The sequence below is a fragment of the Falco cherrug genome, chromosome 1, assembly GCF_023634085.1.
Source record: "Falco cherrug isolate bFalChe1 chromosome 1, bFalChe1.pri, whole genome shotgun sequence".
NCBI classification, from domain to species: Eukaryota; Metazoa; Chordata; class Aves; order Falconiformes; family Falconidae; genus Falco; species Falco cherrug.
Genome location: NC_073697.1, coordinates 65539677 through 65553048, shown reverse-complemented (window position 1 = coordinate 65553048; position 13372 = coordinate 65539677).

The following is a 13372-nucleotide window of genomic DNA, read 5'->3' as shown; positions in this document are numbered from 1 at the left end:
AGTGAGGAATAAAGTCTGCAGGTTCACTTCTTTTCCTAGTGCATCGGTACATTTCCCTTTTTAAGTAGTCCCTGCTCTTTCTCTTCATGGACACACATGTATTTCCCACCTCTCCAAAAAGAAGGGCTGCAACAGCAGAAAGGTTGTAATCATTAAAATCCCATCTGCAAAGAGTGCAACACCGAGTACCATCCTGTGCAAGCCCAGCAGGTAGAAACGAGCCCGTCTGCCGTGGAGCAACAGAAAGGTTGAGCCCTGTTCCTTTCAGACTGCTGATAAAAGCAAACCAAAGTGATCAGGCTGTCAAAGAAAAAGGGTACTCTTTTAACTCTGTTATTTAAACCAGCCTGGTTGAATGCTTTGAGGACCGACAAAGGTAAGACAATGAGTAACTGCCATGTTCCCTCTGTACCTGGCATCAAACTGTGACACAGGGAACAGTCAGGCACAAGCAGATTTGCAACCTGGAGCAGGACGGATTCAGAACCACCAGGATGTTTTGGGACTGAACTCCCATTGTAACTCCAGTGTCCTTGGCTGGAAAGAAAAGGGGGGAGCACTCCATGTTCTACAGTTTGACTAAAGCAGCTTTTCTGTGCTTCAGTCCGCAGCCAGGAATTAAGGAGTTGGATGTGATCTCCTAAGGAGCTGTGTACTAAGGATCAGGTGCCACAGGCTCTGAAAATGTCTGCACTGAAACTGTTGACTTCTCTGCAGCTGCAAGTGCTGAATCTCATATGACAAAAAACTGAGCAATACTGAAGCAATTAAACAAGATGCCCGAGAGAGAAGCTTTTCAAAGAGGCACCCCCCTCAGTTACCCAGAGACTTCCCCCGTCTCTTGCCATCCCTCAGAACTGGTACTGCCTTTGTGCTCCACCACAGCCCTTCCCGTTGCAGCCAAACCCCATTGCACAGGTGGAAGGCAAATGAAAATCACTTTCCCAATGGTATACAGGCAGATCAGGAGTGTCTTCCCCCATAAAAAGTGGAATGACCTCAAAACAAATGAGGTGTTTCTCACCCGCCTTAAGCATCACTACAGTGTGGAATGAAACCAGCTTCTTCCTAGACAGCTGAGTGTTTCAAGTCCAGACCTGACACTGCTGAACACTACCCAAACAACCAGCAACACTCAGATGAGTCGTTAACAGCATTGCTTCTCTAAGCCTCGTGGAAAAAAATGGTGCCACGTAGTTGCCAAGGATATATTTTGCAGCTAGCATAATTTCAATAAAACACACACATTTTCCAATTAAGAAATGTGGTCCCCAGCGAGGCGTACCACAGGTGTCATGGAGCCACACTCTCCATTGGTATGAGCTCACTGCTGGTCACATCTCATATCAAGTCAATTGCTATACCCAGCAGTGTCTCAGTGCCTCCAAACCAAAACTTGAGCATTAAACTAATTAGCAGTATGCTATTGCTTTTATGCATCCCCTGCAACCATCAGGGTAAAAAATAAGTTGTTAGCTTCTCCTAAAGGCTTCCAGACTATTTATTTATAGACTTGTTTATAGGTGCCCTTCACAGAAGCATCTGACCTTTTCATAATGATTACTGAACCTCTCCCATAAAGTCTGTGCATAATGAGACAGCATTATAGTGCCCATTTTAAAGAGATGAGAACATGGACTGAAAGCAAGTCAATGAAATGATCTGGTTGCAGAAACAATCTGTTCCACAGACACGTGCCAAACAAAGATGCTATTCTTTATCACGTCTCCTTTAAAAACCACTCAGATTGCTCTGGTGCTGCTGGAAGAACATTGCAAGATCTAACAGCTATGGATAAACACTAGACCAAGCAACCGCAGAAATAAGATGCTTACAGTCAAACCATCCCATCAAACACCAGCAACACCTTCTCATTACTGCTTCTCTTCATGGAATGGACCTAGGACTGACAAAACTGCAGTTTTGAAGCTGCCTTTCCTTCCAGTGTCCTAAGTTACTCTTCGTGCATGTTTCAGGGTAGGCAAAAGTTTGCCTGGAAATTAAGGCATTTTGGAGAGTCAGAGCAAAGCTTCATTTCAGCCCTTTGAACAACCCCATCACTCACAATATTTACCTTCCATTTGCATTCAGTGAGACGTAGGTTGCTGTACTGACACTTGTCCATAGGTACCAACCACAAATTTGATTCCTTTCTGCAATACCATGCTGGAAAGTTTCCAGATTGTCAACAGAGCAAACGCAAAAAAAGATATTGCTAGAGCTGCATCTGAGGGATAAACTGAATTTCTCTGTTGCTAGAGGGTTAACTGGTCTGAAGCCTGCATCCCAGAGCACTGAGAACCACCAGATGAAACCAAGATGTGTGAAAACTCCCTCTCATTATCAGAAAAGAAAGAGACACCTAAGATTAGATGCAAACCAAGCACTGCCATGTCCTAACTTTCTATTTTTTGCCACAGAAGCCGATGACATCGCTGTAAAAGAAACTGTGCAAAATGCAGTAAACATAAGCAACCACCCCCAAAACTCCTTCCAGGTTGATGTTTATGCCAAAGTACTTTTTGTTCAAATTCAGACTAAAAAAAAAACCAAAACCACAAAAACAAAAAAAACAAAAAAAAAAACCCCAAACCCAAGCCTGATAGTTTCTCCACTGGTCAGAAGCAGAATAAGCAGAATCACGGGCATAACGTGTCTCTCCCCTGAAGGTAGATTGTTAGCAAGTCCCTGGAGATGTCTTTAGTTCTACTCTTGCCTGATGCTGAAGGGCTGCACTAATAAGAAACATATTCTTCTCTTAGGCTGTCCTATCAACAGCCTCTTTTCCTATATACAGGATTCATAAAATAGTGGAGATGGGTAAATGTGGCTCATTTCACACCAAAACAGCTTCCAGAAGAGTGTGAAATATTCCCTCACCTCTCATGTCCCAGAGCACCACGTTTGAGGCACCCAGGCATTCAGCAGCAATGATGCTACAGAACCTCACCCAGACAGCAAAGAATAATGCCAGCAAAGTGCATCAGACAGCTTGGAGGCAAACCCTTTTATGAAGGATTTCATGACCTTGTGAGAAGCTATCACTCTGTCTCTATACAGTATGTACAAGTTATTAATGGACATTTATCTTCCAAAGGATAGAACAAGAAAGTAAGTGTTCATTACAAGAAACTGAGAAAAGAATGACTTTAAATATGATCAAGTGATCACAACCACTTTTGAAAGGATATTTTCTGAGATACGCCATGCTTTACCCAAACAGAGCCAGGCTCTCTCAGGTGGCCCATACTGCCAATGTGGCAAACTCATGAGGATGCTGACAGAAACAAGGCAAGGGAGGGGGAAAGGAAAAGAGGGACCAGTGAGTACTGTGAGCGCTCAGTTTGTTTAGGTACATTTGAAAAGAGTCAGGAGATTGTTTTCCACACAATGCTTCTTATCACTGCAAATAGAATTTAAATTTCAAGATAAATGTTATGTTCAAAACTCAAAATTTCAGTGTCAGGTCAAATGAAATTCTTTCAACACACTGGGGTCATCTTTTCTTTCAATGAGAACAACCAGGTATTTTAATTACCTTTCTTTTCTTTTTTGACCTGTGAACAGAAAACCATGGAATTTATATAATTCTGTTCTACACTAGGGTTTTGTATTAATTAACTATTTAGGAACTGGAATTTACATCCCAAATGGTTAATGATTTGATTTTATACTGTAATATTTTAATTGAAACAACCCCTAAGGGCTTTTCCATACAAGTAACTCCAGACATCTGTACCACATTAACTAAACCAAATTTTCAGGTAGCAGCTCAAAAGATACATACAGGACACAGCACTCACCCTTCAGCCTGGCATCAGTGAGGGAAACAGCACCATCACATTGTGTTAGATTATATGGCTACTCATTTAAAACAGTGCAGTTCAGAGGTTACCATGCTATAAAGTATTTGTTTTTATTGCCTTCCTCTTTCGGTACTTTGAAGAAAGATAAGGGTAAGAGAGGGACACATATAAAGCAATTTTATTGTCTGTACACTCACTGGGTTACACAAAGATTCAGTGCTTGGCTTCAGCTTTTTTATTATTTTTTAAATAAGAAAAACCTTGCAGGAGACATGAAAACTGTTATGATTATTTGTTCAATTGACATGATGCCTCTTAGGCTAGTTTCTAGTTTCAAACCATCATTTTGGCAAATAAAGATTAGACTATTTCCAGACCAAGGTGGATGTGCTAAGCCCCTTTGCAATGCCTGCAGAAATGAAGGAACTAATGAAGGAAAAAAAATATCTTTGGGATCTAGACCTGGTCACAAGTGTACCCTTGCCAGAGTATTTAATGAGTATTTTGCTGCTTTGTGCTTTGCTAGATATCTATCCTCCAACAGTTGTAGATTCTGGAAAGACTCTGCAATCACAAGAGATTGTGTTGTAACAAGTAATATTTTAACTAAAAGCTCAAAAATATTTTTGGTGAGCCTTAAAGGCTATTTATTCTACAAAGACTTTCTTTTACTTCTAAATCTTGTCCTTTTTCCCCCCTGTTAAAGATGAAATGTTTTGCTGCAACTAAGGAAGGAGCCTGTCTGCGGAAAGTGGTGGAAAAAAGGGAAAAAACAAAACAAGCCCAGCCTTTTCCTACTTACAGGATTTCCGGTGAAAACCATTAAACAGCAAGAGCTGGTCTCCCAAGCCAAGTCAGTCCAGCATAAATCTTTACTGAATGGAGCTGACCTGATCTGCTGCCACACAGCAACACTGCAAGTAGCACATCTGGAGGCAGCCATATATATGTTCTGATTTCAGTACACATATCTGTGACCATACCCTTACCTCCATCTCATCCAGCATCACACTGAGGCACTAAGTCACTTCTGCTGTGCCTTTGAGAGACGCGCTCATGCTCTTGGTTCTTGGAGGTGCTGGCTGCAAGAGCCGGGGATACCTGAGCTCATCTTGGGAGATATGGACCTGTGCTGCACAAAACCACAGGCTCAGGATGTGGTGATGTAAGACACACACTTCTTGTGGTCAGTGCATGGGACTTAAAAGGAGTGGGGAAAGCTTCAACTGAGGTCCCACAGCACAACACCAGACCCACCCCTCCAACCTAGGCTTGATAATCTGCAGTACTGGTTACCCTTGCTAAAGGCTAGGTGGAAATTTCCAGACTCCACCAAAGTGCTACTAAACCTATCTTTAAGTTTTAAATAGCATTTAAGTGGTCAGCAATATTTGTTCTAGACCTCGTAACTCACCAGCACCAGAGCAGTTCAGTATTTCTTGCTTATATGAGCATTTCACTGTGATTGACTTTGGGTAGCTGGGACCTGAAGTCATGCTAGACCTGTTTCATTCTGACATTTATTTGTGCAATGAAATCCAAGGTTCTTTTCTCTTTTTTTCCTGTGTGCTTCACTCAGTATTCTGTGACATTAAAATCCATCATGCTGCTAGCCCTGGTGTACCCACTAGATCGTACGTGTCAACAATGCTAGAGCTTTGTTATGGGGGAAAGACAGCTGAAAGAAAACAAATGTATGTGGCCTGAGGAAGTAAATTTTAATTTCTTCCTAAGCTTTCCCTGATTTAGTGCAAGATTCTGTTGCTCTTAACCATTGTCATAGGTGGAGTCATGCACTCCACTTTTAAGAGAGAAACAAGAAGATATTTTATATCAATAAATTATAAAATTAACAAAGTTTAAGGGTAAATGCAACAGTGGTTTAACAAGATTCGATGGGAAGGTACACTTGGTTATTTACTGCATAAAGGACAGGGTCAGACAAAACTGTCAGGGAGACCCTCCTGTTGAGTCATGAGGTCCAGAAAGGATGCCCTTCCATTCTAAACTCCTTCTCAGAGGGAAGGCTAGATGCAGCTGAATTCACTCTTAGTCCTAGACTTGCTCAATGGTTTATGTCTAAAAGATTATGTATGTGCAATCAAACCTTTACATCACTTAACTAACATTTCAGAGTTTGACATTCTATTAATCACTTACCGAGAATCCATTGCAGCAAGGAATCTCTCAACCTGGAGGAGTAACCTTGAGGGACATCCCTACTTCAAGGGGAGATCCAGGTGTGTAGACCACTGCTGTCCAGGAGAGCTCAATGGGCCCTGAGCTGTCCACTATTTATAAAGTGATTGACTTACAATCATATTTGCGTACCAGCAAGATATCTGGGTCACCATTCCAGAGAGCCCTTGGCTAACATGTTGCCATCCATCCTCCAAAGTACAGAGTAACCTGGATGCTGCCATCACAACCCCCACTTGTGGTTATGGCTTAAGTGATGGGAGGGGTAGCACACCACCATAATCATGCTGTGATACACTAACCTCCCTCTCAAGGAGGAGGCAACGAAGAAATGTCATGGAGGCAGAGGCACTTCTCCTCCCATTCAAGTGCTGCACAAGATGCCCGAAGCAGCTTTTGGTAGCATTAACCTAACCAACAGAGAGAAACATCCACAAAAAGAGCCATTTCCTCAATTAAAGAAAATCTGTGGCTCTTTCCCATTCCTGATTACTGATGGACACACAAAGATGTACAGCTCCAGGGTCTGGAACAGAAGCCATCCAGTCCTTTAACATTTCTCATACAAACACCTGTGTTTGGTTTTACTGTCCTTTCGCCTACCACATCCAGAAATTGGTTGGAATGGAGTCCCTGTGGCTGAAGCCTGGAACTTCAGAGCCATCCTGTGTTTCTGATGAGTAGCCAGCGGAATGAGTCTTACTCCTGTGCAAAGGAGAACGGTCACCTAAAGGACAATGCAGAAAAGCCTCCCCATCGCTACCTGCGTGCTGTTGGAGACAAAATAAACGTCAGTCCCACTGTCACAAATCCTACTAATCTGCAGCAGTCACTCGGCATGCTCACAAAATGCCATACAGGAGGGCAATCCATACAGCCAGTGCTGGAGCGTATGGGGGCAATCAGGCATTGCCAAGGCTGTGTGCTCTCAAACGTAAAGCAGCATGGAGGCAGGAAGAGCCGTATTGACATTTAGGGGCAGATATGCAATGATGGCTCACTTAAACTGCATGAGGCTAGCAGCTCTACTGCTAATTTTATCTAAGCCCTTTTACATGCACTTCTAGGCAATTTGTGCTCAATTTGGCTTGAACTTCATAGCCAATGGTCCAAAATAATAGCAACCTGAAATAGCTGAAAGCAAGTGCTCATTTTCATTGTGTCTCTTGGATGTGAGCATCATTAACGTTCCTGAGTGCACCATACTGCAAATACAACACACGTGTGTCAAATGACACTAGGTAGCCATAGTTGTCTGGGAGAGTTCAGCTCTGTTATTTCCAGTTAGAGACAATGGGTCTTAACAGCGCCCAGTTCTCCACATCCCTTAGGGCTGTAGAAAACTCAGGCCAGCATCAGAGAAAGATGCAACAGAATACAGATGCTCAAGCTTGGTCTTTAGCTAACCTCTTCAAATAAAGGGTCTCTTCAGTACCCAGGGAAGTCTGCTGTCCGCCTCAGTCACAGTGCTTGAATTCAGGCAGTATCAGTAGAGACAAATGTGACAAAATGCAGAGAAAGGAAAAAAAAGAGAAAGAAAAGTCTCAGGAAAGAGTTAAATGGAGCAAGGAAGATCAAAACACGTAAATCAGACTTACCTGGAATAACAAAACAATGGGGAGAAAGACTGAGGGGGAAAATACAAAGTGAGCAGCAAAGGAGTTCACAAAAAAAAAAAAAAAAAAAGAGAGAAATGGAAGATGGTTGGCAGGCATTGAGAAAGCTGAGACACATGGAAAGGAGCAAAAGAAGATACAATTTAGAAAACATTGGAAATCAAACTGTACCTCTGACTTCTAACTTCTCCCTTCCTGAAACCTATCTGAGGTTTTGCATGCAGCTCTGTTACCCTGGCTTTCCCTTTCGGGTGTTATTCTAAATGAAACATGAAAAGTCATAGAAATGACAGGGCACGTTCAAAACTGGTGTCTTAAAATCTCCCATTCTGGGCAAAACACACCTCTTTGTTCATGTCTGTTACCACTGTGAACAAGTTGCAGCTTGCAAGGTTTTCTGAGCACGCAGCATTTTGCAGGACCAGGCAGCTGAATCTCTTTGCAGCTTGCTGTGTCAAGCAGTGCTGTCTCTAGACAGCAAAGCCTGAAAATGCCACTCTCCTTTTCTAGCAATTACTGCTCTTATCTACCAAGGCAGAGTTGCAAACACCAGCCCTCACCTACCCAAGCAGCTTTTATTTAGTTTGTCCCATTTGCAACATGTTTCCTCTGGAAAAAAGATGGAGGCATGATGGAGAGTACCCAAAAGGCAGTTTTCAAGCCTTACTTTATCATTGATCTCCATTGATGAAGGAGAAAATTCCGGATTAAGCTCTTCCTTCAGTAGTGTTTATAGAAGTGCTCTGTCTTGTGCAATCTCTGCTTGTCTTTTGCTAAGCTGAAACACCATCTTTCCTCACTGAGGACTCTGACAGAGACTGTCTCCTATACTTGGCTAGACAAAACTTGTAAGAATTGGCATACATGTCAGATTTGTTCACATTTGTTCAGAGTAAGAATTACTGGAAAGGAAAAAAACAGAAGAGGATTACGACATGCGCCCCTCTCCTTTTGGAAACAAAGCTAAAAGCATTATAGATAGGCTTAGAAAATAGTTCTACCCATTAATCTTTGATTGACCTTCCTGATGTTATCAAAACTGAGAGCAGTGAACCATGTGTTTTCTATTTGATTCGTTGTGTTCTTGTTCAATAGGTTAAAATCTAGGACACATCTTGAAAGACAACTCTTTGACAGGGGCAACTAGAAGCCATCTGCTTGATGATGCTTTTCCACGCTACCTGTAAATTTCATAAAGCTCTTGCCCTCTGCTGATGGCAAAGGAGCTGCCAGCTCTGAAGGGTCACAGCTCAGTGACACAAGCCTGACTCACAAAACAGTTGTCATCACTATTGCAAACCAACTTCCCAGCTTCACTGGTATCTCATGTCATTAATAGGGCTAATGAGGATTTTCCTGTCAGGTTCAGAAGGTCAGGGAAGAGTTTAAGGTACATTCAAACACTAAGTGCTTCTTGCACCGCAACAAATTTCTGCATATATGGTAATTCTGAACTCTGAAATTACATCCTGATAGAGTAAATACAAGTATCCGGAGGCAGACAGGAGGGCTGAAGCTGCACAAGTCAAAACACAGAGCCAAAACCCACTTTGGGTCACGGGAGCCTGACAGTTGGGTACACTACATCTGCAGATCGATTCCAGCATGCTTTGGCCTGCACCAAGAAGGCATTTCCCAAATTCTGCCATTAGCAAAGCCCAGGAACTACAGCCAACAGGCACTTTCCACGTGGGCATGCAGTTCTGCTGAAGGAGTTTAATGGCAAGGTCAAGTCCTGCCAGCTGGCCTGAGAACCCAAACAAGCTCTCTGCTACTGTTCAATCTACTAGCGCAGATGAGGCCACAGTTGGCTGGAGGTCTGACAGGGCTCGATTCCTCACGTGCCATCCGCCATTTACTTTCTCTAACCTGAATCCTTGAAAACATGTCCCATTCTTTAAGGATCACCATCCTATAGTGTCCTACCCCTCCAACACAGATATAAAACCACACCAAAACACAACTCTACCTGAAAAAATAATCTCTAGATGGTAGTTACCAATCCTTTCCCAGTTCCTCCATTTACAAACAAGGTTGGCAACATTTTACAGAGATGCTGCTGTTTTATATGCTATCACATTCATCTAGATGCCTCTATATTGCTGTATTTTAATCCAGTTTGCACACAGGGAGAAAGCTTGCTGACCCGTAGTTCCAAGGAGTAACTGCATAACCTGATATAGCTAGACATCACTGGCTAATGCTTAAAGAGGACTCTAAGCAGTCAGTAATCTTAACAAACAAAAAATGAAATATTCTGGTATGTTTAACCTCCATTTCTCAAGCCACACAGCTGCATCTGAGAGGGTGACATAAATAAGAAAGAGGAAGTTCAGACCAAATTTCGGATTGGACTGTGCATGACAGTTTGGGAGGACGTGGATAAGACACATCATTCCACTGAGCTCACACTATTCATTATAATTCCTGTGGATCCGTGAGCAATTACTAATTACACTTCAGATATGTGACAGTATGGTGTGTACAGGATCACCATCTAAAAAAAATAATAAAGATTCAAGGAATAGAAAAATCAAGGAAATTATGAATAAGCCAATTTTAACACCTTTCGGGTAGCTGTACATCTCATATCCAGGAAATGTACCAGTTTGCTCCACTGGCAAATAGTACACTACCATCCTAGAGTAGTTTGGATTGGAAAGAAACTTTAAAGATCATCTAGTCCAACTCCCCTGCAATGACCAGGCACATTTTCAAACAAATCAGGCTGCTCAGAGCCCCATCCAACCTGATCTTAAATGTTTCCAGGGATAGGGCATCTACCACCTCCCTGGGCAACATGTTCCAGCATTTCATCACCCTCATCATAAAAAAAAAAATTCTTCTTTTTATCTAGCCTGAATCTACTTTCTTTTAGTTTAAAACCATTACCCCTTGTCCTATTGCAACAGGCCCTGCAAAAAGTTTGTCCCAATCTTTCTTAGAAGCCTCCTTTAAGTACTGAAAGGTCGCAATAAGGTCTCCCCTGAACCTTCTTTTCTTCAAGCTGAACAAAGCCAACTCACTCAGCCTGTGGTCATAGGAGAGGCGCTCCAGCCCCCGATCATTTTTGTGGCCCACCTCTGGACCTGCTCCAACAGGTCTGTGTCTTCCCTGTGCTGAGGGCTCCAGAGCTGGACACAGCACCTCAGGTGGAGTCTCACCGGAGTAGAGGGAGAGAATCACATCCCCTGACCTGCTGGCCACACTTCTGTTGATGCACCCCAGCATTCAGTTGGCTTTCTGAGCTGCAAACACAAGTTGCTGGCTCTTGTCCAGCTTTTCAACCACCAGGACCCCCAAGTCCTTCTCTTCAGGGATGCTATCAAGCCCTTCATCTCCCAGCCTGTACTGATATCAGGAGTATTTCTTAGGAACAGGACTTAAGCAGAATGACATGCATGCTGAGGATGATCCCACAAACCTCTCAAGTTCTTTATAAAATAACATTTAACTTCGGGAGTGGGAAAGCCTGCTTCAGAAGAAATTCTATGATAAATTCCTAAATGAAGGCCTGGTTTCATAGTTCACTTAAGTGTATTACTTCACAGTTGTTTTATTGTCAGAGGTGACATATACTATCATTTTAAGATGTTTTTTCTTGTTTTTAATTATCTCTTCTGAAAGTGAGTCATTCAATGAGAAGTAACATCACTGAAAATCTGCATTCCTGCACAGTTTCACTCTGTTGGCTGGCTTTGCTGATGTCTGGTAAGATGTAAGTTTTCTTACTGTCAGGATGCTGTTGTACATTGTTGCTTCACTGCAACCAGTGGTGTCCTGTTGGTGGGAGCAGTACCGGATCTCACTCTCTTGATATCTGACCACCTTTTTCATAGGAGCTTAATTACTTCTGTGCAGCCATGTGTAAAATTTGGTTAAAAATGGCAAAAGAATTCTGAAGTTATAGATTAAAGGTAGGAGACTGAAGAAAAGACAGTTCAGTGTGCCTGAGATAATTTCTTCAAGAAACTTTCAGAAGAAAGGCGAGGAAGAGCGTCACTTTTTAATCTCACAGCAGCTCATATGCTGGTGTACAAGGTCCTTACCATGCCAGCAGGAGCCCTGCCCAACTCTTGGCTCTATCCAGGTAATTCTGTGTCCATACAACCATATCCCTCACTTACAGTGGTTTTCAAAATCACTGAACTTTAAGTATGTCTACGGCATGGACTGGCTTGATTTTGAAAACACCACTCATAGCAACGCCATCTTCCAGCTGAAGAATCTATGTGGCCCAAACCATGTGAGAAAAAGCAGATGTTAGGAGATGTAAGGGAGGACTTTGCAGTGTCCTTAGCTCCAGCTGAGATCAAGGGAAAAAATCTTGACATCCTGAACATTTTTACAGCTGGGAGAAAATTTCCCAGCTAACTTTATTGTTTTTCAATATCAGGCTTGTTTATCCTGGTGCTAACATGAGGTGTGAAAATGAGGTATGTACTTATCCAATCTTAGTGATCAGGCTTGTCAGATTGTACTACATGCTAACCCAGAAAACTTGGCAGGCTGCAAATCTGCCTTGCTGACTTCTAATCATAACGCTTGTCCACAGTATTAGAATACCAGTTCAGCCATCAGGGCAAAACCACATATTCTGGGTCCTGAAGGACTGAAGGGTGCTTGGATTTTGTCTTCCAAAGAGGGAAAATACACAGACGGCTGTTCAGGCTGCCACATAAGCTGCACTGCTGTACTGGGCCTGGCTGAGCCCCACAGCAGCCGTCACAGCCTCGTGCTTGTGTTGGTAGCTGGAAAGGTGGTGATAACACACCGGTGTTTTGGGCTGGCTCTCCAAACTTCCTACCCACCCCCTCTAGTCCAGTAGGCTGGGGGTGGGCAAAACCTTGGGAGGGGACACAGCCAGGACAGCTGGCCAAAAGTGACCAAAGGGATATCCCACACCATATGATACCTGCTCAGATATAAAAGCTAAAGGAAAGGAGGAGGAAGTGGAGGGGCATTTGTTATTTATGATGCTTGTCTTCCTGAGAAACTGCTATGTGTACCGAAGCCCTGCTTCCCTGGAGGTGGCCAAACATCACCTGCTGATGAGAAGTAGAGAATAACATCTTTTGTTTTCCTTCACTTCCGCGTTTGTGACTTTTGCTATTGCTTCATTAAACTGCCTTCATCTTGACCCACAAGGTGGTTTTTTTCCATCTTATTTTCACCCCTCCTGTTCTGCTGAGGAGGGGAGTGATAGAGCGGCTTGGTGTGCACCTGGCATCCAGCTAAGGTCAACACGCCAGAACTTCCAAAAAAAATCTACAAGAGCAAAATATATGGAAACTGTACAGAAAAATTTGCTTCTGTTGGCTCTGCAGTCTGAGCCACAGCACTTTTTCGAGTCTGATAGACCACAGGAGAGTTAGATGCTCTGGGACTGTTTTGGCATTGAAGATGTGGCCAAGATAAATAGCCAAGCTCTACAGAAGAGTGTTTTCACAGCTCACCCACAGCCTGGCAGCTGGGCCTCACTAAAACGCCAAAGCATAAAAAATTGGCTCATGCCACCTGCCCAATCCAAAACTCAAACAGTGGAAACAGCCTAGGCAATTAGGGAGAAACTCACCACCAGGCAAAGGCTGCGTGCTCTATTCTTGAAGCAAAAAGAAAATCAGCACGGTGGTTAGAGTATCTTTAACATGGTATTAATTTATGGAGGGCGGGAAATTATGTAATCTACTTAGCAAGGAAAGGGAGGTTTGAAGCACCAGAAAAAAGTCATTTTTTTCAGAGATTCAGCAC